This window comes from Lissotriton vulgaris, chromosome 6 (genome assembly GCF_964263255.1).
Source record: "Lissotriton vulgaris chromosome 6, aLisVul1.2, whole genome shotgun sequence".
In the NCBI taxonomy this organism is placed as follows: Eukaryota; Metazoa; Chordata; class Amphibia; order Caudata; family Salamandridae; genus Lissotriton; species Lissotriton vulgaris.
Genome location: NC_141694.1, coordinates 1,532,949,395 through 1,532,976,909, shown reverse-complemented (window position 1 = coordinate 1,532,976,909; position 27,515 = coordinate 1,532,949,395). Strand labels below are relative to the sequence as shown.

Below are 27,515 nucleotides of genomic sequence, written 5' to 3'. Positions count from 1 at the left end.
ACTGCATGCAGGCCAGCGTTAAGGACAGCATTTATTTCAGGCAGACCTTTTACCAAAGGGAGTAATGAACAAGGCCATGTTCATGATATTGAGTGTAGGACTCCTGCATGTAGCGAGGAAATGTGGCTCAGGCGCTAAGTTGTTTCCAAGACCCCTGAGGTCAAGGCTTGGGCTGACTTGTCCATTTGATTAAATTTTCCTGGACACATTACTATACCTCCCCACACCTTCAATCCCTTGCGTAACTACTACTAAGCACTATTAAAAAACTGCACATTTACTGGTCATTTTAACGCTTGGCGTTAATCTAACCTTACACTTTATTCATAGACCAGGATCTATGAACATGATCAACCTTAAGCAGCATCCCCCCTTCTTTCCTTTTCGGGACAGTGATGTCTAGCGCCAAGATGCTCCCTGGAGTGTAAGTGCGCTCAATAAAAGCCTATTCACATTCACATTCACATTCACAGCGGTGGGTCAAAAATGAGTGGGGCACACACTGTCTGTTGTCTCTGCACCTTTAAAGGCCTACTGACGTGACTGGTATTAGAAGGTTAATTATCTATGAAATATTGCAGGGAGTGCAAGGTTGTACCCAATCATCCAGGGCTAGAGCTCGTACCCCATTCTTGTACGAGCTCCAAAAAGAAGTTACAATGCAATGCAATGTTTGAACAGGCATGCATACAAATGAGTGTGGACTCAGGCACTCCCATCCATTGGTTTCCATTTCAGTAGGCGGTTGACATCACCAAAGGTCAGCAAGAGATTCAATTTGTCTATTGTTGTTGATGGTGTGTAATTAAATGGTGGGGAGAGTAATAGTAATCATGGTAAGTTAATGGATAAAGGATGGAAACTGCTGACTGGAATCTTCCTCTGGGAGTGTACTCTTTCACAGGTTTGTTAGATTGCGACATTGTTGAGGATCTCAGTTTTATGCTGCCTTGCCATGATTTAATATAGCCTTATAGGCCACCGTAGCAGGCTATACCGGCTATTAAAGGCCCGCTTCCGCTTTAAAGGCCCGAGCCGAAGGCGAGGGACTTTAACAAGGGACTCGACCTTAATAGCCGGTATGGCCCTGCTACGAAGGGCTATAAGGCTATTAGAACATTCTGCCACTAGAGGGCAGAATGTTGCCCTCACTAATGCCATGGTTCATATCTGTTGGTTACCCTATTGCTTCTTCCCAACTTGTGTTACTTTGATTTCCCTGCTCCTGGCTTCCATTTGTCCGACCTCATTTGTGCTCCCATTCTTTACGTTTTTACTGTTTCTTTCGCTCTCTAGCTACTTCCTTCTGAAAACAATGCCCTCACATGCAGAGAGGATTTTCCTGTGTCTTGGAGTCATCACTAGTATTTTTTTATGCCTGCCTTGAAACTTTGTAAAAAAACAAAAAAATGCCAAGTGGCCCAAATTAAAACGTGGCATCCCACCTGGCATTAATTTGAGCCTTATATGCATCCATCTAATCTAGGTATGACAGGCAGTCTACCACTGAAAAGGAGGAGCAGAGATGGGGTTACTGCGCACCCAGTCGATGTGCCTGGCTGCCGCTGTGCTATTAATTATACCCTTTTTGTTTTACCCCCATATATACTTATCTTCATTTTTAGCTCTTGGTTTTTGGTATACTCCTCAATCCTAGGAGCAGGTAACACAGTTAGGCACCCCATATAAAGTTGTGCTTCAGAAATTGGAAAACCACCTCTTTAGGGTTCGCTTTAATTCCCAACAGTCTGTGGAGCCATTTCGTGTTTCCTCACTTTCAGTTCGTCTGAGATTAGACAACATGTTATATGCCAGATGTGGCCAGCAATGGTTTACAAGGACTTAGCTATAATATATTTTATGGATAGATAGTGACCAGGTAAATGATTCCCATTTAGATGAATTACGTCTTCATTGCTGGATCTTCTTTCTGACAATTACAGGTCAATTCCTTACCACTTCAAAGCCCTCAGAAAGATAGGCAGTGCAACCAAGGCAACATTATTTGGTTGTATATTTCCCTCAAGATAGGCAGAACATGTGCTGCAGCTATGGCCCTCTTGAGCGAACATCACACACCCCTATTCAAAGAGGAGCCCTTCATTTACTATTCACTGCTCCTTGCAAGGAGCGGCACATAATGCCATGCAAGGGCTTTTAAAACATATGTTTGGGAGTCTGGTAGTGTTTCTGGAAGTGGCAAGGGTGCCACCAATCTTTTTTTTATGTTGTGAGGGGGTGCAGGGAGTGCAGTAGCCCCCCAGCAACATTAAAAAACAGTACAATTCCTGAGTCATTAAATACATATTTTTGAAAGAATTCCTAGCTGGAGCTCTATGCTCTGCAACTGGAGTGCAGAGCCCCCTCGAGGATGGTTCTATGGCTGCACTTTGTAGCTTGAAAAATGTTTTAAAAAAAATACTCAAGGACATGTTGACAATCACTTTTTTTAAACATTGCACATTGTGAATTATTCAAATATACATTTCATTGTAATTATTGGTGATTTTTACAAACAAAATGTATGTGTTTTGTTTATTTTGATATGTTGAACCCTTAATAAACATCATATAAAATGAAGGAGGCCCTCTTATCTTCTGGGTCTGGGACCAGGGGAATTATGGGAGGAAACACACAGGGTCCCTTCGGGTAACCACAAAGGCGGTCTTACCTATATAGGGGTGCCCTAAATTTTTCGGCAATACCAATCTCACAGTAGGTCAGAACCTCCAAGGGTAGAAAAACATAAAACTAGCTATAAGTCCACACAGTAATGTGGCTAATGGTCATACATATAACAGTACATATATCAGTACATATAACAGTATGCTAGTTTTATGTTTTTCTACCCTTGGAGGTTCTGACCTACTGTGAGATTGGTATTGCTGAAAAAGTTAGGGCACCCCTATATAGGTAAGACCACCTTTGTGGTTACCCGAAGGGACGCTGTGTGAACCCTTAATAAAGCCAATAGTACCACGTTTTATATTTTGGATCCTTTGACAAAGTCAGTAGATCTGTCTTACTTAAAATAACACTCTTTATATTCACTCATGCATGTCTGCAGGGGTTTAGGCACTGAGCCCTTCTCCCAATCATTTGCCTCACATTGCTTATGCACACTGGGGGGTTCGGACGTTGGGCCTGGATGCTGGCCAGGCCCTGCAGCCATCCGCACACCATGCATGGCCACAGATCTATGTGCTCACTGCCTTCAGTCCTCTCTGAGCCCGAAGAAAATCTCGATCATATCGCTTCAAATCTTACAACAAATTTGGCTTATTTTTCCATCCTACCTCATGCTAGGTCTGTTACCACCTCCACTGACTTCATTTGGCCCAAAATGGGTTGTATGGAGACAAGCTAAATCTGAGAGGCAGAGTGAGGGACTGTGGCCTTCAACATACACAGAAAATGAATGTAGGTAGGGGGAGGGCCTTAAACCTATTCAAAGACAATACAGTGAAAAGAATAAAACAAAAATGGAATGGAAGTCAGTGAAAAGAGGCCAATGAGGCTGAGATTGAATTCGCAGGAGACAGCTGGAAAAGGAACCAAATAGATAAGTTAAAATGGATGGGGAGAGACAAGAGAACAGCATGAAGCCTGAGTAAGAAGGAAAAGCAGTATGCCTGGCAAGAGAGAACACAAGTTGAAATGAGAATTCTTGTAGCTCAAAAGGTTAGAAAGAGGCAGATCCTGTAGAGACTACTGAACGGAAAGTGATGGGTGCAAACTGTTGTTGAAATATGAACAGAGAAAATAGAGAACTATTTTGTTTCTTGGATTCTCTTCTGCTCTGCTCCGATTCTTTCCCTCAACAAAATCTTTGCTATATCAACCATTTCATTGCAAACTTCATCAAACTAATACTTCTAGGAGCACTTTATTTTTAAATGCAACTTTATTGGAAAAACTTAATACCTTTAGAAAGTTTTTCATTGTTTGTTATTCAGCAGTTTCCTGGAATAGACATCTACCTTGATTTTATATTTACTGTGTATTCATTCTAAAACATGTCACTACTCAAAGATCACAGAGCATACTTTAATGGAATTCAAAACCACCAGTGATATCTGAAAAGTTCTATGGACCTGATGATGATGATGAATCAACAATTACACAATATGTCTTAGGTGCTTGCCACTTATATATAGGTACCATCGTTTGTCAATCTTAAATAGACAAGATTGATTGGTAACACTAAATTCTTATAATTATTCTGTGCCTTTCCTATGAACAACTGATTTGGCTTGCCATGTGATCATGTGACTCGCTTTACATTAAAAATAGCAGCACTCACTGACTAAAAGTATCCCACAACTAACTGGATGGACTGATTGGCTGACAGACTGACTCGCGAACACTCTCATGCAATCACTTACACTTACCTTTGGCCAGCCAGGCCCTTTGACTCTGCATTTGTTTTTTGCGAGATGTGATCTTTCCCATGCAGCATGTTAACAGCACAGATGTATCAGAGACTCTCAGATGCAACTTCATCAATCAGTCAATCAATCAGTATTTAGAAAGCGTGGCTTATCACCCTGGGGGGTGTCCAGGTGCCGAGGATTGGTGGGTCTTAGTTGAAGAGCCAGGTCTTGAGTAGCTCTGCGGGATGCGGGTGACATGTGCAAGGGCACGGGATGCGGATCAGAGTAATTTGGTCGGCTGGTGGAAGGTCAGGCGGTGGTTGATGTAGAAGGGCCTGGCATTGTGTAGGACATTGTAGGTGTGAGCCAGCAGCTTGAACTGGCATCTCTTCTGGACGAGGAGCCTGTGGAGACCTTTGAGGTGGGGGTGATGCTGGTCTGTTTGGGGAGGTTGAGGATGAGTCTGGCTGAGGCATTTTTTATGGTCGGTAGGCTTTTGAGGAGGTGGGTAGTGGTTCCAGCATAGAGTGCATTCCCGTAGTCCAGTCAACTGGTGACAAGGGCTTGAGCCACTATTTTCTTGGTGCTGGCGGGAATCTACCTGAAGATCTTAAGAAGCAGGAGGAGTGTGTGGAAGCAGGAGAAGGCCACTGCAGTGACCTGAAGTTACATGGAGAGATCACTGTGTAAGGATGATGCCAAGGTCGTGGTTGGTGGGGGTGGGTGGGTGGTTTGAGGGTCTGAGTGCAGTGGACCTCCATGTGTCGTCCCATGGGGAAGTGTTCTTTCCAATGATGAGCACTTCCGCTGTGTCTGTGATCACCTTCAAGCAGTTGGATCTCATAAAGTCAGCGTCATTGGTCTTGGCATTCTGGAAGTTGAGTCTGGCGATGCCTTCCATGAGAGAGAGGATGAGTTGGGTGTCGTCCCTATATGAGATAGTGTTGAGTCTGTGGGAGCAGGTGATGTCGGCCAGTGGAGTCATTTGGGCGCTAAGAGGATGAAGCTGAGGGAGGATCCTTAGGGAACCCCGCAGATGATGCTCTTGGGTTTGGAGGCGAAGGGTGGTACGTGGCTTTTCTGTGTGAAAGGAGGTGATCCACTTGAGGGCATTTACTCTGATGATGATGTGATGGAGTCTGGTGATGAGGGTGTGGTGGAATGCAGTGTTGAAGGCCGCTGAGATATTGAGGAGGATCAGGGCTGTGGTCTCGCCATGGTCAAGGATGGATCTTATGTCGTCTTTTGAAGCTATCAGGGTGGTCTTGGTGCTGTCATTGGAATGGAAGCCGGACTGGGTGGTGCCGAGTAAGTTGTTTCCTGACATGTGATCAGTGAGCTGGCAGTTGATGGCTTTCTCCAGGACCTTGGCCGGGATGGGGAGCCATGAGAGGAGTTCTTGAGCTCACTGGGGTCGGCGAAGGGTTTCTTCAGGAGGTGTTTCATCTCTGTATCTTTCCAGGTGCCAGGCAGTGTGGCTGTGGTGATGGATGAGTTGAGGATGTTGGTGAGTGTGATGTCGATTTCCTTCTGTCCCAGGTTGAAGACGTGGTGGGTCAGTAGTCTGTCGGTCCTCCAGAGTGGATGGAGGTCATGATTGTCGTGGTCATTGGTGTGGTGAGCGGTGTCCAATTGGTGAGGTGGTTGCTCGAGTTATTTGTGTGTGTCAGGAGGCGATGGAGGTCAGTTGGTTGCAGGTCGAAGTTGCTGTAGATGTCTGATTCTTAGTTGTGGAAGTAGTTTGCCTGGGAGTCACGGAGGGTTTGAGAACAGCGATTGGTGGTCTCAGTAGCTTACGGGCAGGAGAAGTCTCTGACAATGCTGAAGAGTTCTTTTGTGTGATTGCTGCTAGCTTTGATGTGGGTGGATAGGGCATTCTTTTTGACTCCCTTGAGGCTGTGGTGGTAATTGCCGAGATCAGCTTAGAAGGTGGTGCATTCTGTGGGGTTCTTGTTGATGCGCCAATGTCTTTCCAGTGCTTACAGGCATGTTTGAAGTCTCGGAGTTCAGGGGTGAACCAGCTGGTATGTTTGCTGGGTCTTTTGGAGCTGGGTGATTCCATGGGTGCAATTGTGTCAGCGGAGTTAGAGATCCAGTTGGAGACGTTTTGGATGGCTAGCTCAAGGTTGTTGGTGGAGTGGGGTCTGGTTGGTGTTGAGGGCAGCCGTCCATTGGGTCTCAGTGATTTGGGTGGGGCTGGGTGGGTGATGGTGAGCCTGTAATGGTGAAGTGGAGATGCTGTGGTCTGTCCTGGTGAGTTCGGTGGCATGGATGAATTTGATTCTGTCGCTGGCTGTAAAGATGGGGTACAGGGTGTGTCCTGCACAGTGCATGGGGCTGGTGACCATATGCTTGAGTTTCAAGGCAGCTGGCAGAGTTGGTGTTGTTTGGATCATCAAGGTAGAAGTTGAGGTCACTGACGAAGATGTAGTGCTTGGAGCCAGTTGCCAGGGGAACGATGAGTTCGGAGATGGCATCGCAGAAGCCGAAGCGAGGATTTATGGGCTGTAGGTGAGGGTTACTCTGACAGTAGTGTTCATGTTAATTCGGAAATTGAGGTGTTCCATAATTGGTGGGATGTCGTCTTCAGTGGTGTTGCATTTGAGGGTCTCTTTGTGGATGATGGCGATGCCTCCTTTTTGTTTGCTGGCTCGGTCTCTGTGTATCCCCTTGTAGCCCTAGGCATTGTGGTCGCAATGATGGGTGCTGAGGATGGTGTGATTCAGGTCTCATGATGAACATCACATTGCGGCTGGAGGTGGTGATGGTATTCTAGATTTTTGTGGCATGCTTGCAGAGGGATGGGGCATTAAGCAGCATGCACTGGAGCTGACACGTAGGGTTCGAGGTCATCTGGGGGTTTCGGTGCTGCAGGTGAACTGGCATTGGTGGCAGGCAAAAGGTCTTTCTGTGCGTCTCTGTGAGGTAATGAAGCAGTTGTTGTGGCTTCTAGGGGTAAGGGCTCAGATTTCGGAGGTGGTGTAGCGATGGATGGTAAGCGAGCCAGGGGTCTTGGCGCTGGGCGCAGTCCAGACATAGACCGGTGCAGACGGGCTTGCCTTATGCTTGCCAGCGGCATGCCCACTGAGTGGCCTCCATATGTAGTCCTGGGAGGTAGGAGGGGCTATCAGGAAGGAGGGAGGGCAGGATATGAGCGAGAAGCAGGAGTGGGAAGAGCAGCAGGAGTGGGAGGGGGCAGCCTACAAGGGGAAACAACAGGAACACGCAATCCAACAACAAAACAGAGCATGTGAGCACAAACGGGACAAGGGGCCATAAATAAATTGCAAGAACCAAGTACAGCAACACACAATGGACAAAAAGACACAGAGTACATTAAAGGCTCCAGGAGCAGGCAAGCACAAGAGCGAGGGTTGACGCAGGAGCAGTCAGCGGCGGTGGGGATTAAACCTGTGAGGGGCTTGAAGACTGGGGCCATGGTGTTGTTCCCAGTTCCCGGGGGCTACCGCAGTTCAGGTCAGGTCAGAGGGGAGTGGCACACAAGAGTGGGTCAAATTCTCTGAGGTGCTGTTCTTTTTGAGGAGCAGTTTGGTCAGAGTTAACTCTGAATGGTGTGGAAGATTGTTTTCTGTGACTAAATTGTACTTGAGAATGCTCAGACCCAAAATACTTAATGTTACTGTGTCTCCCAATCTCTTAATCTTAATTGATTGTCTCTTAACTACAAATGATACATTTTACTGCATCTGGTACATCCTCCTTCTGTGATTGGAGTAGATGTACTAGGGTCGATGATTAGCTTGGTTTCTCCTCTTTTACTTTGGTTAACCACCCCTAGCCCCAGGTTAATGACTGAGCTTTTTTGGTTTGGACTTCCAAGCTTCTCTTTTTTGAGACTTACTAGCCTGGTGTCTTTTCTTTTACTTTTGTCAGGCTTCCCCTGATGTTGATTCATCAAAATGACAGGGGTAGCGGAAGTGACATCACATGCCATATGACCCCTGCCTGATATCACAGGAAGTGACATCACACAAACTTTGACAAGGTGACATCACAGGAAGTGACATCACCTGCCCTTTGACCCACCCTAATGATGTTACAGCAAGTGACCTCGCAAGGCATGCGACCTGATGACATCACAGGAAGTGACTCACATGTCCTTTGGACACCATGAAATCAAAGGAAGTGGCATGGCATGACGGCATTGCATGACCTTTGGCTTGATGTTATCACAGGAAGTGATGCATCTAACTTTTGGTTACTTACATCACACACAGAGGCTGGAAAATCTCTACAAATACAAAAGAAGTACCCTATAAACAGACATACTTCAAATCCTCTGGAAATTGCAGGTACATACATTGTTTTAGGTAGTGTCTTCAGATATACAATTAAGATAATGTAGCAATGATTACCTCGTTTAGCATGGCGGCAATTCCGCCGCGGTGTGGACATTCGATTGTGCGGGCCGGGCCGCGTCGGCCAACGGACGTGCATAGCACTACCAAGGTAGTGCTTGCGATGGCTATTGGCGGCGAACGAATGCAAGGGGTTAAGAACCTATCAAATAGGGTACAACATTGGAAAATACCAGCGGCAAGTTGAAATCAGCCATTATCAATATCAAATAACTTATAAAATAGGAAGGTTGATGGGCCTATAATGTTCAAAACAAATTTACTTTATCATTTGTTTTACAAACTAAGAGTACCATGTAATTAAATCTCAGTTTTGGGAAGTAGATAACAGTGTTATTTTAATGCAGGTCAAGTTCTCCCAGCAACCTTTCTTTCCATTGCATGGTATACACACTTCTAAACCTGTTGAGCCATTGAACCTTTTCAGTTTTACTATCATTAATTTCCTCTACAGAAAACATGTACATCACTGGTACAGTTGCTGTGTTTATCAATAATATGCTCGCTCTGCATTCGCATACCTTACCAGCAACAAACATCATATCTAACAGCCAGAATGCCCAAAGGCATAAATGCTTGCTTTTCAAATGCAGATGTTACCTTACACATTTAAAAATGCCTCCATTAATCACTGCTCATTAAGCAAAACCGTCCATATTTTCAAAATCATTCATACACACATACAGAGGCAATGAATCATAAATGTGTAAATCAGTGTATAGAAAATGTAATATAAGGCAAAGGAGACTACAAGGTGTAGGATTCATATGTCATCCATATCGGTGGGCACTTTTTAAGATCTCTTGGTCTGGAGAAGTACAAACTCAGGATTCAGATTATAACACAGTTGACTTTAATGATAACAATTTATTTCTACCCAAACAAACTTTTCTTAGCAACATCAGGATAGAAATACTGGGAAAAACCTAACTTTCTAACCTGAACTATGCAGCTTGCATGCAGCTCTTACATGACAGTTCATAGCTCACTGTGCTAGATTACGAATGCAATCTATGAACTGCACAGTAACAACAGATGTTCTGTGACAAAATCAGTTACCCACTGAGCTATCCACATAAAATATTGTTCTTTTATATGTATAGTACTCATTCTTTGCAGCAGGCATATTAACCCTCTGTGCTGCCTCAGTTAAGTGAAAACTGCCACTAGATAAAATTCCCATCCCTCTTCAGCAGGTACATTAATAAATCACTGGAATTAACTTGACACTTTTAGTGTTGCCCACAAATTGCTGAATATGCAAGGAACTTTGCTGTGCTTTTGAAACTGTTGCACTGCTACAAAACTGGCTCCCACTAACAAACCCTGCCCCCCACCCTTCCAGCTTCCTGAGGAAATGCCCACCCATCACCCAATGCCCCATACGGCCATTCTGGCCTTGGTGGTGTTCAAAACAGACAATGTCTGATTGACCAGTCCACAAGCACTGAGCAGCATGCACATGCCGTGGCTACACAGATGGAGTGTTCAATATAAAACAATGACAAATAATGTGTTATTCACATTGCTTAAATGATGGCTAGGCCACTAGAAGTGTTGAACTTGAAATATGTGCTCTTTAACAATCATTTCTGAAATTTTGCAGCAGGGCATTTGGAATCTTGTGTCAACTCCAAAAACAGATAATCTTATCTTACTTTACATGTTGCTTCTGTTAGAGGTTTTCCCAGGGCCTGCAGCTCATAGGAGTCACAACATCTTGCACCATCACAAGGGAATTCGGAGAGTCGAGACTGTAGTTGAGTCGATGTGACAAATCAGTGTCACTCTCACATGGTCTCGCCTGCCCCCTGCAGCCCACCGGTGGTACAACCATTCTATTCAGTCAGAGAGTGATAACTAAGTGAAGCAAGTCACTCACAGTCCGGTCCCGAACTTGCATTGATTCCAGTCAGTCACTGTAGCGCTTATGTCTTCAAACTTTTTGATGCCTAGACCCCCTTGTCAAACTTTTTAGGCGTAAGGACCCCCTTCTGACAAACATTTCTAGAACTTGGTACTCCTCATCCTCAACAACTATTGACAACATAAACTCCCCAAATTCCCTTGGTTTCTCTTCTTTTACTTTGGTTAACCACCCCTAGCCCCAGGTTAATGACTGAGCTTTTTTGGTTTGGACTTCCAAGCTTCTCTTTTTTGAGACTTACTAGCCTGGTGTCTTCTCTTTTACTTTTGTCAGGCTTCCCCTGATGTTGATTCATCAAAATGACAGGGGTAGCGGAAGTGACATCACATGCCATATGACCCCTGCCTGATATCACAGGAAGTGACATCACACAAACTTTGACAAGGTGACATCACAGGAAGTGACATCACCTGCCCTTTGACCCACCCTAATGATGTTACAGCAAGTGACCTCGCAAGGCATGCGACCTGATGACATCACAGGAAGTGACTCACATGTCCTTTGGACACCATGAAATCAAAGGAAGTGGCATGGCATGACGACATTGCATGACCTTTGGCTTGATGTTATCACAGGAAGTGATGCATCTAACTTTTGGTTACTTACATCACACACAGAGGCTGGAAAATCTCTACAAATACAAAAGAAGTACCCTATAAACAGACATACTTCAAATCATCTGGAAATTGCAGGTACATACATTGTTTTAGGTAGTGTCTTCAGATATACAATTAAGATAATGTAGCAATGATTACCTCGTTTAGCATGGCGGCAATTCCCCCGCGGTGTGGACATTCGATTGTGCGGGCCGGGCCGCGTCGGCCAACGGACGTGCATAGCACTACCAAGGTAGTGCTTGCGATGGCTATTGGCGGCGAACGAATGCAAGGGGTTAAGAACCTATCAAATAGGGTACAACATTGGAAAATACCAGCGGCAAGTTGAAATCAGCCATTATCAATATCAAATAACTTATAAAATAGGAAGGTTGATGGGCCTATAATGTTCAAAACAAATTTACTTTATCATTTGTTTTACAAACTAAGAGTACCTTGTAATTAAATCTCAGTTTTGGAAAGTAGATAACAGTGTTATTTTAATGCAGGTCAAGTTCTCCCAGCAACCTTTCTTTCCAGTGCATGTATACACACTTCTAAACCTGTTGAGCCATTGAACCTTTTCAGTTTTACTATCATTAATTTCCTCTACAGAAAACATGTACATCACTGGTACAGTTGCTGTGTTTATCAATAATATGCTCGCTCTGCATTCGCATACCTTACCAGCAACAAACATCATATCTAACAGCCAGAATGCCCATAGGCATAAATGCTTGCTTTTCAAATGCAGATTTTACATTACACATTTAAAAAATGCCTCCATTAATCACTGCTCATTAAGCAAAACCTTCCATATTTTCTAAATCATTCATACACACATACAGAGGCAATGAATCATAAATGTGTAAATCAGTGTATAGAAAATGTAACATAAGGCAAAGGAGACTACAAGGTGTAGGATGCATATGTCCTCCATATTGGTGGGCACTTTTTAAGATCTCTTGGTCTGGAGAAGTACAAACTCAGGATTCAGATTATAACACAGTGGTAAGGGTTGACTTTAATGATAACAATTTATTTCTACCCAAACAAACTTTTCTTAGCAACATCAGGATAGAAATACTGGGAAAAACCTAACTTTCTAACCTGAACTATGCAGCTTGCATGCAGCTCTTACATGACAGTTCATAGCTCACTGTGCTAGATTACAAATGCAATCTATGAACTAACAACAGAAGTTCTGTGACAAAATCAGTTACCCACTGAGCTATCCACATAAAATATTGTTATTTGATATGTATAGTACTCATTCTTTGCAGCAGGCATATTAACCCTCTGTGCTGCCTTAGTTAAGTGAAAACTGCCACTAGATAAAATTCCCATCCCTCTTCAGCAGGTACATTAATAAATCACTAGAATTAACTTGACACTTTTAGTGTTGCCCACAAATTGCTGAATATATGCAAGGAACTTTGCTGTGCTTTTGAAACTGTTGCACTGCTACAAAACTGGCTCCAACTAACAAACCCTGCCCCCCACCCTTCCAGCTTCCTGAGGAAATGCCCACCCATCACCCGATGCCCCATACGGCCATTCCGGCCTTGGTGGTGTTCAAAACAGACAATGTCTGATTGACCAGTCCACAAGCACTGAGCAGCATGCACCTGCTGTGGCTACACAGATGAAGTGTTCAATATAAAACAATGACAAATAATGTGTTATTCACATTGCTTAAATGATGGCTAGGCCACTAGAAGGGTTGAACTTGAAATATGTGCTCTTTAACAATCATTTCTGAAGTTTTGCAGCAGGGCATTTGGAATCTTATGTCAACTCCAAAAACAGATAATCTTATCTTACTTTACATGTTGCTTCTGTTAGAGGTTTTCCCAGGGCCTGCAGCTCATAGGAGTCACAACATCTTGCACCATCACAAGGGAATTTGGAGAGTCGAGACTGTAGTTGAGTCGATGTGACAACTCAGTCTCACTCTCACATGGTCTCACCTGCCCCCTGCAGCCCACCGGTGGTACAACCATTCGATTCAGTCAGAGAGTGATAACTAAGTGAAGCAAGTCACTCACAGTCCGGTCCCGAACTTGCATTGATTCCAGTCAGTCACTGTAGCGCTTATGTCTTCAAACTTTTTGATGCCTAGACCCCCTTGTCAAACTTTTTTAGGCGTAAGGACCCCCTTCTGACAAACATTTCTAGAACTTGGTACTCCTCATCCTCAACAACTATTGACAACATAAACGCCCCAAATTCCCACAACTAATAATTTCTATGGTGGGGAAATAATATTTATTTATTTATTCATTTATTACATTTATATGGCGCAGCAGCTACCCTGAGGGTTTCCCGGCGCCTTGGATCTGAAAAATGCACGTTGAGATGGAAGGATTAGTAGAGGAATGTGGAGTCTACTGATTGAATAGCCATGCTTATTTGCCCTTCCGGAATTGGGTGTAGCTTGGTTCCAGACGTAGCTTGAGCAGAAGTGAGTTCCACAGAGCCGGGGCTAAGAAGGAGAAGGAGCGCCAGCCCAATCGTGCCCGTCTGAACCTAGGGACAGCAAACGTAGCCTGATGGGATCTATGACAGAATTTCGACAGACAGAATTTCGACCTACACAAATATCGGCGTAATTATATCGATAGCAAAAATATCGACGCCCTATGTACAACATGGTAAGTACCAAAATATCGAAAAAATAATATCGATGTTAAAAATATCGTTGTTAAATATATCGATTTTTTTTAAATTTAAAATAACATTAAAAAAACTGTAAATAATACTTATTAATTACTTAAACATATTTAAATATATGTAATAATTGTTTAAAAAAATAATAATACATATTTAATAAAAAAATAAAATGATAAATCATATATAATATATAATTACTTAACAATAATTACTATTCCCACTCCAGTGGGTGCAACAGTAGGGAAAACTGACCCTGAACACTAAAAATACCCCTTTACCCAAAAACCTAAAACTGACCCTGAACCCTAAAAATACCCCTTTACCCAAAAACTGAAAACTGACCCTGAACCCTAAAAATACCCCTTTACCAAAGAACTGAAAACTGACCCTGAACCCTAAAAATACCCCTTTACCAAAGAACTGAAAACTGACCCTGAACCCAAAAAATACCCCTTTACCCAAAAACTGAAAACTGACCCTAAACCCTAAAAATACCCCTTTACCCAAAAACTGAAAACTGACCCTGAACCCTGAAAATACCCCTTTACCCAAAAACTGAAAACTGACCCTGAACCCTAAAAATACCCCTTTACCCAAAAACTGAAAACTGACCCTGAACCCTAAAAATACCCCTTTACCCAAAAACTGAAAACTGACCCTGAACCCTAAAAATACCCCTTTACCCAAAAACTGAAAACTGACCCTGAACCCTAAAAATACCCCTTTACCCAAAAACTGAAAACTGACCCTGAACCCTAAAAATACCCCTTTACCCAAAAACTGAAAACTGACCCTGAACCCTAAAAATACCCCTTTACCCAAAATTAATTAATATTACAAATAAATTACTTCCCACCCTATTCCCCTATAAACCCACAACCCGCTCCAGTAGTAAAACATATAATTTAGTTAAAAATATACATAAATTATCAATTAATTAATCAATTAATCAATTAAAATAAATCATTGCCAATTAATATTTAATTGCAAAATAAATTAATCATTGAAAAATAAGTATTTAATTACAAATAAATTACTTCCCACCCTATTCCCCTATAAACCCACAACCCGCTGTGGTAGTAAAACATATAATTTAGTTAAAAATATACATAAATTATCAATTAATTAATCAATTAATCAATTAAAATAAATCATTGCCAATTAATATTTAATTGCAAAATAAATTAATCATTGAAAAATAATTATTTAATTACAAATAAATTACTTCCCACCCTATTCCCCTATAAACCCACAACCCGCTGTGGTAGTAAAACATATTATTTACTTTTATATATTTTTAAATTATAAAAACATATTAAACACATATTATAACAATTAATTTAAATACTTAACTAATATTTCTAACACACATTAGTAAATCGAAATTACTTACATCGATATATATGCTATCGATATTAATAATTTCGATATTACTTACCTTAGGGTCGATATTCTGGCCATCGATATTCTGGACATCGATATTCTGTCCCATCGATATTAGCAACTCGATATAAGTGTAGGTCGAAATTAAGAACTCGATATTTTGACTGTTTACCAGCCTGATGCATTGACAGAAGGTTTCTGGAGGGTAGATATTTATGCGCCAGTTTAAATAAATAGGCAGGAGCTTCCCCAGTGCTAATCCTGAACATGTAGCACAGAGCTTTGAATTTGATTCTGTTTGCTATCTGGAGCCAATGTAATTTCTTAAGGAGTTCCTTAACACTCGTACGCCCAGGTAGATGGAGCAGCCGCCTTGCGGCTGCGTTTTGAACGACCTGAAGTCGATTAGTGATATCTTTATTGGCTCCTAGATCTAAGACATTCGTCTAGTCCTGAGCCAATGAGGGCCTGTAGAACTGTTCTCTATGCCCCTTCTGGGAGTTGCCATAGGATTTTCCTCAACCATTTGAATATTATATATTCATATATATTATATTGAATATTAAATGGTGTTTAGCAAATCAAAGGTCAGTGAACGTGGATCTTTAGTCAAAGGTGTAGCTAAAAACAAAGGGCCTTATTTATGAAGAATTGGTGTAGGGCAGCGGTGCAAGTCTGCTTGCTGCGCTGCCCTATACCAATGTAAAAGGGCTGGAATGTACCGTTATTTACGAAATATGGTGCATTCCTGTCCTTTTCCCTTGCGTTGGTGCACAAATTGCTCTGTAGCACCAACATAGGCAGTATTGTTTTGGTACAGGAAAGGGTACTTTCCTTTACAAAAACAATCCAGAGAGGCGTTTTCTTCTTTCTAAAGTGAGCTGCAGAATGCAGCACACATGGAAAGAGGAAAAAGCGAGGACAAATGAAAACATTTCTCCTCAGTACACCAAAGTTGGGAGGCGTCCACTTTTGGAGCTGCCCCAGATTTACTTGATTTTGTAAATATGGGGCAGCATCAAAATGCATGGGTGTTGCTTGGGAACCCCACGCAAAGCCCATGGAACACCTCCTTTATGCAGAGTAAGGCAACGCAGTGACACGCGCTGCAATGTCTCACTCCGTATCTATGAGGCCATGTAAAGCCATGCAGGGTGACTTTGCACGCCTCATAGGTATGGTTGTGACGCTTGCGCCGCCGGAGCGTCAAAAAAGGTGATGCTCTGGTGATCCAAGCCTCTCATAAATAAGCCCCAAAACATTCTGTACATTTTTTTAGGTCTTTCGCCATCAGGTATCTACTTATAAAATAATGGGCAGCATAATGAAAAATACATTTTAAAGCTGTTACTCAGTGGGAAATGCACTGTAGTACATTATGAAACCTCTATTAGTTAATGCACTGCAGAGGCCTATGTGTCACCAGACAGCCACAGAATTAAATCTTGATTGGTGCAGTCGAGATTAGTGACATGTATTTTTAGTGCAAGAAGGTCAAAGCCTATGACAGAAAGCACTGTAAATATGCAAGTCATTATTTTATACTTGCATTACACATAGTGTAAGATAAAGTGCTGCAAATGTGCAAATTGTTTTACAATAAAATAGTGCTTCCAAAATGTAGATTTGTTTTTACATAACTGCACCCTCAACACCTCTTTAGTGGTACTAAGGGCTGTGTAAATGCAGTTAAAATTTAAAGCAAGCACTTCACAGCCTAGTTGTTAACTCGTTGTATTACCACTCTAAGAATCTCTGACATCATAAAGCTTGGGGCGATTTGAACAATTAAAGCCAGTACCTGCTCCCAATAACCCTTTACATTTGCAGATTAACCGTTAGGCACATTTGCATTTCATTCAGGCAAGCAGGCACTCTGGCACAAAAGCTTTTCACAGATCTAGAGACTCAATTGCTAAAACATCAGCTGATAATGATCTAAATTAGCGGTCCCAGTACAGCAGTCTTTTTCCAAAATAAAAGCAAACATTTTGGATTGCCAGCATAAGTGAAGCTGGGGAATGCGTGATCCCCTTCCCTGGACTCTACAGCCACTGTGGGGGTTGCACCACATGGATTGAAGACCTCTGCTCTAGAGTCCTGAGACCCAGCACTCACGCAGAAGACACACATCTGACTCCACTTTGACTCAGAGGTCCCACCAGTGAGGCTTTTACTGCTGCCCAGGGGCTGGCCAATCATTTTTGCCAATGCCGTCATCATCGGTAATGCTTTCACGCTACAAGATTGATGGCCCGAGGACTCGGTCAGCAGCCCCAAACACGGTGGTAAACTTACCACACTAGGCACCATGTCTTCAGCTAGGGTTGGGTGCAGCAGGAGCGCACTTGCACTTACACACATGTGCTTCTACCTGCAGCATGTGTAGTTAATCACTGCCCAATCATGCCCAGCCATGCTGCTTGAGCTGTGTGCTCATTCGCTCAGCTTCCTGGCCCAGGCCTGCAGCAGGTACATGCAAGGTATCAAATCAAGAACTCCGCCGGCCAGCCAGGGCATCACCATAACAACCAGTGAGACAATTTCTTTCCCCAACCCAAGCTATCATGATGTCTCTGCAGGCAGAGCTTCAGCACAGCAATGTAATCAAATGCTGCTCATACTACGGCTGATTTTATGCCTCTAGAGCGCTTGCCAAGGCTGACAAACCGCCTGGGGTCGCAAGCAAGTTGGCCGGGCTGGCAAGGGGTGGCTTAGGGGTCACGGTTGCAACCCCTGGTGACCCCTAATTGACGTCCATGCTGCTCCTCATTCTGGTTGAATGACCAACCATCTCTTCTTTTACTGTGGCAGGCCAAGATCCTCTTCTTTGAGATTGACCGGCCTGCTTATATCTATCTCTTTTTGGGCCAGGCCTCATCACATCTTCTTTCCACTTACTGTGAAAATGCACCTGCCATGTAAAACAATGTTACTCTTGGCAATTTGTCTCTGTGGTTCTACAGCCATTAGTCTACTCTCCACAGTTTACTGTAGGCTTCGTTTTCTTTCCTGCTCTAACCTTGCTGAGCTTTACAGATGTATTTGAAAAGTCTTGCCATTTGTGATTGCCTCAATCAGAGATGTTCTTTAATCTGATATGAAACAGTCTGAACGCTATTAATGTTTGGAATTCATTTTTACTACTTAGGGGCCGATTCCAATGCGGGCAGGAAGGGCTCCGACCGTCGGTTGCCCGCCACGGAATGTACCTATCGGATTACTTTCCGACCGAGCCATTCTGATGGGCTCCTTGGGAAAGGAATCCGACTCGGTTTTCCGAATGGTGTCGTAAACCATCTGGAAACCCTTCAGTACTCCCTCGGCTGGCTCTTTCCGGCAGAGGGAGTATGATGGCAGTTTCCCACTGCTTTTTTGTGCCGGTCTGTCCGTCATAAATAGGCAGTGGGAATCTGTCTTTGTGGATCCCCAGCAGGGCCCCCATAGGTGTGAGGTGGCCTAGGGGGCACCTACGATGCTCCCCTGTTGACCCTGCATTCGGTGGCAGGCATCCTAAAGTGCCTGCCACGTGGTGCAGGTATGAACTGCACCCCTGGTCTTTCAATGAGAGCATGCATTTTGTCCCGAATGCATGCTCTAACTGAAAGGTATAGGCATGCGACATAACAGGGTTCGGTCGCATCCTACTTGCAGCTCTGTAACCTACGAGAGGAGGTCGTTCTGTTACAGTTCCTGACCGATGTCAGAATCAGGCCCTTAGATGTAAATTGTATTTAGGAATGCTTGCAACTCACCAACTTACCATTGGATAGCCTATTGTTGCATATTTTAGGACTGGGTCAACTTATCAATGTAAATCCAGTTCTAGGATATTTGTAGGCAAGTGCATGAAAGCGAGATACGGTGCTGGTCGAAATATATGGGATGGGTAGCCTACTTTTAAAAAACAAATTCTTCAAAAGATGGTTTACAAGCTATGTTTTCACCTCCATCCTTGCAAATTTATTTATTTATTTATTTATTTATTTATGGGCTTGTAACGCGCCGGCATCACACCCGGAGGTGTATCTCCGCGCGGTGCTGTGAAGAAACAGGTCGGGCAGCGCTCCTACTAGAATAGAGTTGTCTTTAGGCATTTCCTGAAAGCTAGATGACTCGGGCATTCTCTGAGGGAAAGGGGAAGACTGTTCCACAGACGCAGGCCCATAATGGAAAGGGCGCGACCTCCCTGTCTAGTCTTGTTGTGTCTAGGAACCTGAAGTAATTGCTGATTGCTGGACCTAAGATTGAAGGGAAAGGACTAGAAACCCAAGTGCATTCAATGGCTCTATTGCTTGCTTGACACTTTTCTGCACTGAACCATTGATGGTGCAGATACACATTCATAAAAACAGGACATTATCTTTGCTGTGATCTTTTGGGGGAACCATGGTCGAGCTATGGTTTTCAGCTAAAGAAAAAGCCACTACAGAACTTAAATGCAAATTTGTAAAAAAACTTTGAGACTAGACCAACAGAGGAAAAAATATGTATAATTAGAACATCCTTACCGCACCTTGGGCAATAATGCCTCCTTTTATAGTCTTAAGAGCTGTGGGCAGTATCTGTCTATTTTGATAAATCGCTGCCCACACTAATGTACTCAACAGAATTCAGTCCACAAGCTCAATTAATCCCATAAGACATACAATTTGTAATTGAATATCTGTCTGGTTAACAATGCTGTCTTAAACCATTTCTGATTGCTATTTTATCTGACAGGTGACCTTGACAATCTAGCTCTACCCTCAACCACTTTGTACTATGGGGTTGTACTGAGAGATAATAATTCTGTAGGGAGTCCATATGAAGTACATTTTTTCCAGAGGAGCTCTCGATCTACAAGGTTGAAATTTGCACAGAAATCCACAAATCAGCAATACAAATTACCCCTTGTATTGATGGATTTACGGGCCAATGTCCAGAGAGTAGAGTAGTGGTCAATAGTAGAATGACCTTCCTTGAAGCCACCCTGCTCCATAGGTATCATGTATATATCAACCAACCACTGGTTTAGTTCCTGGAGAATAATCTTAGCAAATGCTTTAGTTCTCACATGTATAAGGCTTACTAAGTGATATTTCTTTTGCTGGGAGGGATCATCATTCTTGTCTATGGGTTTAATTAGAGTTCCCTTCCAGCTCTCTGGAACTTGCCCAGTCCTAATCACTCCCTGATAGACTCTAGTGAATAACTCTGCCCACCACTTCATGTTCCTTTTTATGATAATTGCTGGAAGATTTGGGACTGCAGCCAACAAGGCGACAGTACGCATAATTAGAAAGTGCATACGTGACCCTGTGCAATGCCTCCTTTAACAATCCTAAGAGCTTTGGGCAATATCTGTCTATTTTGATAAATCACTGCCCACACTAATATATTCACCAGCATATAGTCAGCAAGCTCGATTAACTAACTTAGACATACACTTTGTAATTGAATATTTGCCAAGTTAACAAATACTTGCAAAGATAGGCCACATGCTTGCTTTCATGGCACATTTGTATTAATTTTTTGTTCATTTTAGGAATTTGGCACAAGACGAGCCTTGTCATGACTAATCAAGAGATTGTTTACCTTTTATGTTGACTACAGTACGTCAGAGCAATACATTTGCAATAAATATAGCTGGATAGACCGTTACAGCTGGTTTCTTATACAGTGCTACATGATACACGTGATCACATTGTCATAAAAGGAGTTACTGTCATTTCACGGTATTCATATTTTTGACCTTGGAACAATGTAAACCTTAGAGCACTCGCCTGGATTCGATTGTGTGACCTTCAGGCTGCACATGCATTTTGCCACTGGATACATTAGTCCCCTAATCATTCATAAGAGAAATGTTGAAGCTTATTGAGGTGTCTGTATGTAAATGAGATTCAAATCCAATAGTGAGCTAAGTCACTGGTGTACATTGGGATGGTGGTGATGATGATAACGAAACTGATAAATATTTACAGGAAATGCACCTGAAAGATAAATCATCTCCTTAACCCCTTCGCTGCTGATGACGAGCTCATTGTGTGCGGATAACAAGCTGAGCTCGTCATGTAACGCGGTATTTTTTAAAATGCCGCACAGCGGAAAAATAACCGCCGCAGCGATGCGGTTAAAATTCTACAAGATGGTCTCCAGTGTTTATCAAGTGGAAAGTCCAGCGACGTGAAGCTGATGAAACTTAAAATCATGTTAATCTACCTCATAACATACCCCTAATGAAGTTCATAAAAATAACTCCTCAGATTCAGCTGAAGACCTCCATGTTGTGTATGGATTCCATGAATTCCCATTGTCATGAACACTGCCTTCTAACAGCATTAAAAAAAAATCAAAAAAAATCCACGGATATGGCATTATTAAACTACCTGTCAAGCTCACACTTAAATCGGTAAATGCAGCTCTTTTAGTGACAACTCCCTCATAACAATCACCAAACAATGCTGCTAGGTCACAGAAGGTCGCTGGTGTGCAAACAAAGACCATCTAACAACCATGCCTTAATGCTCTAAATCAGTGTAACCATTGCCAGAAAAAAATAATGCAGATCTGATACCCAGTCCAGTTGTCTGCCCTGCTGTCAACTCCCCTCTGCTCCAACCAGGTCAGTGGAAATAACCTGCTAACATGACAACCAGCCCTTCTCTCAACCTCTTTGGCACCTGCAATGGACGCCTGAACCCTGCAATGCATACCTGAAACAGGAAATCCCTGCTGCTGCCTCACAGGTGGGCTTTGGACTCTGCTCCTACCTAAAGGCTATCTCCTATTGGGCCTGGCAGATGCTTAACAAGTGTGCTGGCCCTCCTGACAGCCCATCCACTTCGCTGCCACCTACAAACCAGTCTGCAACTAGTCTCAGAGGGAGATGACAAGCATGTCTGCTCTCAAACCTGGGCCATCATTCAGCCATCCTCCTGGTGCCTCACAGGGAACCTCTCACCCACCCCTAAAATTAGCCCATCATGCATTTAGTCTTGTGCAGCTATTAAAGGTCTATTCACAATACAGCCTCAGGAGTCTCCTCCACCTCCCCACCACCAGGCTTGGAGGTAGCGCAGTGGCCTCATATTGAAAGACTGGCTGCCAAAGAAACCCTTAATCAGAAAGCCCATGTCGTTTGTAGATTGAGTGTGCTGCCCTGTAGTCTAGAAGGAGGTGAGCCCAGCCCCATTCTGGAACTGGGTATGCAACCAAAAGAGTTATATATGTATAATGTTATTTAACATTTGTGTTCAATAATGGATTCACTAACAGGCAAATCACTATTAGGGTCTGAGTGGTCTTGAATTACAACAGAACATTTAACATACATGAAAGAAGGTTAACAATGGAAATAAATAGTGAATACTATTTTTTTCAATGCTCATAATCCCTTCCTCATTAGTCTGAACATTTCCTTTTTCCTTGATACATAGATTACTGTAATATGTTTGCAATTCCATTAGGCAGATCTCTTAACTCTGATGTTAGCACATTGGGAAGGATGAATGTCAGGATAATTTTGAAAAGGTAGCATACATTTTTTATATCTATCATAGTAAAGTCAAGTTGTGATATGTTTTAAACATGCATACGTATATTAGGTCCGGTTATACTCACTGTGCAACCAGCATAGGTTTCAAAACACAGAATTCGCACCAATTATGGTATAATTTGAAGTTTCTTTTATATTTGATCGGAATTGCACAGTTCTTCGAAAGAAAAGTCTGGACAATTTGAGAAAATTGACCCCTATAAAATGGGAACATGTTCATTGAGATTAGTACCTTGAATTCTGTTTGGTCGTAGGTAGACTGTCGATGTCCATTCGCAACCAACGTTAGTCATAGATCAAGCTTTAGGGATCTAGTCTATTTTTTATTAAAGTATTGCAAAACCATGTGTTATTTGTAGGCGAGTGAGGCTTGGTGGGTGTTCTTAAGAATACAAAAAAATGTCAGAGTATCCCTTTACCTTATGAGAGAAAATGGTGCGCTTCACGACTAGACACCACCTTAGTGAGAAGTGTGGAAATTATTACTCGAGCTGCAGCTTTCTCAACGCAAACTGGTAGTTTCTCATTGAGAGCGGTCACGAGCATGCGCAACCACGCACAATGAGAAACCTTACCTCCCAGCGTTGAGAATCTCGCCGGGATGTCATTTTGCTTGCTCGCGGTCGCGAACATGACGTTCAGGACCGCGAACAAGCACAAAATGAGCACTGCACTACGCTACGCTTCACTACGCGTGTTCACACTGTGCTACGTGCAGCTCGCGTAGTGCGAAGTTGCGCAAACTTTGCAAACTTCGCAAACTCCGCGAGCGTAGCGTAGTGCTTGGCCCAGGGTTAGTTCTGACCCTTATAATGCAACATGTTGGTGACTTTTCTGTACTCAGAAGTTTCTTATTGTATCATGTACACTAAGCTGTAGGCATGCAAAGGCAGTGAATACTTGCTGGTCCAAATGGTACATGTAAATGAGGATATATAAACAAAAGCAAAACGTTTTCAGCTCCAATGAGGGTTCACATGACACGCACAAACACATCATCCTTTGTCTATCAGCTATCATGCTCAAGATCAACAACTCCTGCAACACAAATTCTAGTGCAGGTATCACACAAACGTTTCATTCCTGTTTGGCACATGCAGCATTTCATACATTAGTATCTCAGTATTGAGACCTTATTAGAGCACATGCATACTCAATTATTGATGGCAGTGTTCCAGAAAACGACTCTGCGATCATGTGAAGATTAAGCGAGCCATTAGGTGTGGCTAGCATAGAATACATAGATTGTGACATGAGGTAGGCTTTAGGACTTACCCTGGCGGCCGTGGGTATTTTCAGACCCCTCAGGGGACGGAGGGAGGTTGGCCCTGTAGTCAAACCCTATAGACCCAATCTGAATGTGGACCGAGGGGGAAGTAAGTGGCAAAAATATCAACACAGAAAAGTAAGTTAATGTCATTGTAATTAATGCAGTGAATATGGCAGACATTGGTCAAAGGAGACAAGGCTACTCAAAGAGTGCCGCCCAGGGCAACAAAATCCCAGAATTACTCACGTCTTCAAGGGTCCCTACTGTCCATGTACCCACTAAGGTCTGCTTGCACCCGGCTTGTTCATAATAATAATTAAAACTGGACAGTTACATTAATTGAATATTTGGGTACGGTCCAGAGGCTATGCTCATCGAACCAACGGACTTGCTTACAATGTACGGTGTCTATTGATTATTGAAACAGACTCTTGTATTTACAGTACAATGGCTGTTGAGAGGGAAATAAGACCAATAATCTAACTAATCCCTGTAATATAAAAAATAAAAGCCAGGTTTTTGTGAATTGCAACGAAATATTTCCATATTGTGGCTCTAATTTTTTTTGTAGAGTTTTATGTAGAGCGAACTAGACCCAAAGATCTCAGGTATCAGAGCGCTTTACATGAGGACCCGTTTCGTTACATAAGGGCACATTCATTTTTGCTAGGCATGGGGAGATTACGTGATTTGACCAGAATCACGGGATGTCGAGCACCGTTGCTGAGACTCAAATCCGGTTCCCCAGTTTCGCGATCGACCGCTCTAGCCGTAAGGTTACATCCTTCTCCAAGTATTACTAAATCATGTGACCTTTGGTCCTTAGACGTGGATTTCAACCAACTAGAGGCATAAAGGTTTTTTGGTGTAAAAAAAGGAATGCATGAGCAGTAGAACATGTACTCCATGTATTGTGGACATGGACGTGTTTGGATTTTGATGACATTTACAGTCTAACCATTGGGTGTTTTTATGATGATGTCTCTAGAAGCCTTTGGTAGGAAATCCATCTGTCTACTATGTTTCTCATTGTTATTTTTTCATTTTGGACCTCTCCGGTTTTTACCTTTGTTCTGTATGAGTTATCTTAATGGATATCTGTTAAGTTATTTTTAATGGGCCGCTTTGTGTCTTTGTTCTCCCACTATAACCACTGAGACTCTTAGACTGACATGTTTGCCTGTCAGAGTATGAGGCTAGCAATGTAGAATGCTAGAGAATTGATAACAACATCATTGATAGACCACAGGAAAAGTGCAAACTTAACTGCCTCCTGCATCTGGGTTAATTACTGTGGAGCTCTGAAAGCTTCTGTGGCCCCTTGCTAGTCTGGCCACCTTGCAGTAGGATCCATGTCTAGAAGGATAATATGAATGACATTTTAAATATTGAGATCAGAAATGGTGGTGGCAATTGCTTTAAAATGTATATGTTCAATATAATTTTGCTTGAACAGATAACATTTGCAGTCACATTTAACTAACATATTTTAAACGCGACAAGACGTGCCTGGCATCATCTGTTGAAGTTACATTCCGGTGCAATTTCATATTCCCCGCTGGCCCCTTTGGAATGGTGCCATTGGCTACCCTCATGCAAAGATATAGGAGTGACTAAAGCGCTCAGTTCCATGGGATTGATGACTATCGGGGAGATGTTCCTAGAGGGGAAGGCCAAGACATTGAAACAATTTGCAGGGCCCGACAATAATGCTACACTGCTACATAGATTTCAATTTCACAGACTGCGACATACAATGCTAGATACCCTTGGGACAGACTTGGAGTAACCACCAGAGGTCATGCCACTCACAAATAGTATCAAGGCGACTTCCCACCAAAATTGTATCCAAAATTTACAAACATTCCTTGGAGTCTCTGGCAAACTATTACACTAAGTCGAGACATGCTTGGCAATCCGACCTTGATAGACAGGTAGACGACGCCACCTGGACGTATTGTTCTGATAACATTTAAAGGATCTTGCTGAACGGAGACACAGGCTCATCCATTTTAAGTTTTTAAATAGGGTGTATTACACATCGGAGAGACTGCGCCGATACGGACTGCGAAATACAGCTACCTGTGATAGATGTGTGGAATGTAGGGCGGATTTCTTCCATTTAGCTTGGTCATGCCCTGGAATTAGTAACTTTTGAGCCCTGGTATTTCAAGAACTAAGTATTATTATAGATGCGCAGATACTACCAGACCTGTTACTGGCCCTGTTGGGGTACTCTAAGCCACTCCCTAAAAAAGTTCACTGGTTGGTAGACATGGGATTGTTACTTGCTAGATGCTGGGCGGCTAAACACTGGTTAAAAGGCCCGCTACCCTCTATTGCGGACTGGAGCAGATAGATGTTGTTTTGCAGCAAGCAAACAGAGATTTACAGTGAGCTCCTCCCCCCTCGCAATAGCCTGAAAATTCTTCTGGGCGCTATACCCTACATATTTATTGACTAAAGATGTGACGATTGGTGGTGGTGGAGCAGAGGTGCGGGGGGAGGGAGAGCTGATGGAGCACTAATTACAGACTGGAAGTAGTAAGGTGACGGGGATTGCGCAGTGTAGTGCATGCCAACAATGTATTGCCATTGATCATGGTGCGTTGGGCTATGGACTGGTAAGGGCTCTTACTATGGTCTAATCAATGCTACTCGGACTATCGCTGACTCAGGGGGTGCCGAACATAAAAGTCTGTGGCATGATAGCTACTGATACGATTGTATGTAAGTTGATAAGCTGCTTTGCAGCCTCCTTGTGCAAATCTGTCTTTATAATGCAGGAAGTTATGTCTCTTTTGTTTTGATGAAAATGTCAATAAAGTCTTAATAAAAAAAATTCAAAAGATTATATATTTATTTTTGGTACTCTTTAAATATGTAATCTAATGTACCTGAGCCATGTTAGGTGAAAATATTCACGCTGGTGATGGACACTTTAACCTCTCTTATTGGCTCTGTCTAAGCCATCTACCAGCCCTGAGGTGAATGGTATCCATACAATACCCAAATAGAATTAAAGCCGGCAATGGCTAGGTAATAGCCTTAGCATCATTGAAGGAGTCCACTCCATGCTTATCGCCTGTCACCCCTGCTCTGTGAGATATTTTACAGAAGTACCAACAGCTGTTGGAAGGTCTTTGGTGGGGGTTAAATGGTTAGTGGTGGGTTGAGCTGGAGAGCAGCTGAGAGATGTTCTCAGCCTTGTTGTAGCTTTACCTGCACAGGATTACGAGAGAATTTCAGTGCCACCAAACTGCAGAACTCCAAAAGCCAGAACTATGTCCCACTGTAGTAAATTTAGATCATAACTAATGTTCCTTGCTTACAGATAAGCACAGACAGAAAATGATATCTGTTCCTGTCTGTAT

General features: G+C 42.8%; 1 protein-coding gene across 2 annotated transcripts in view; it reads left to right on the top strand.

The window, feature by feature from the left end:
• Positions 1 to 27,515, top strand: part of LOC147709107 (synaptosomal-associated protein 25) — a 282,645-nt gene that overhangs the window by 118,734 nt on the left and 136,396 nt on the right. The window lies entirely within an intron of this gene.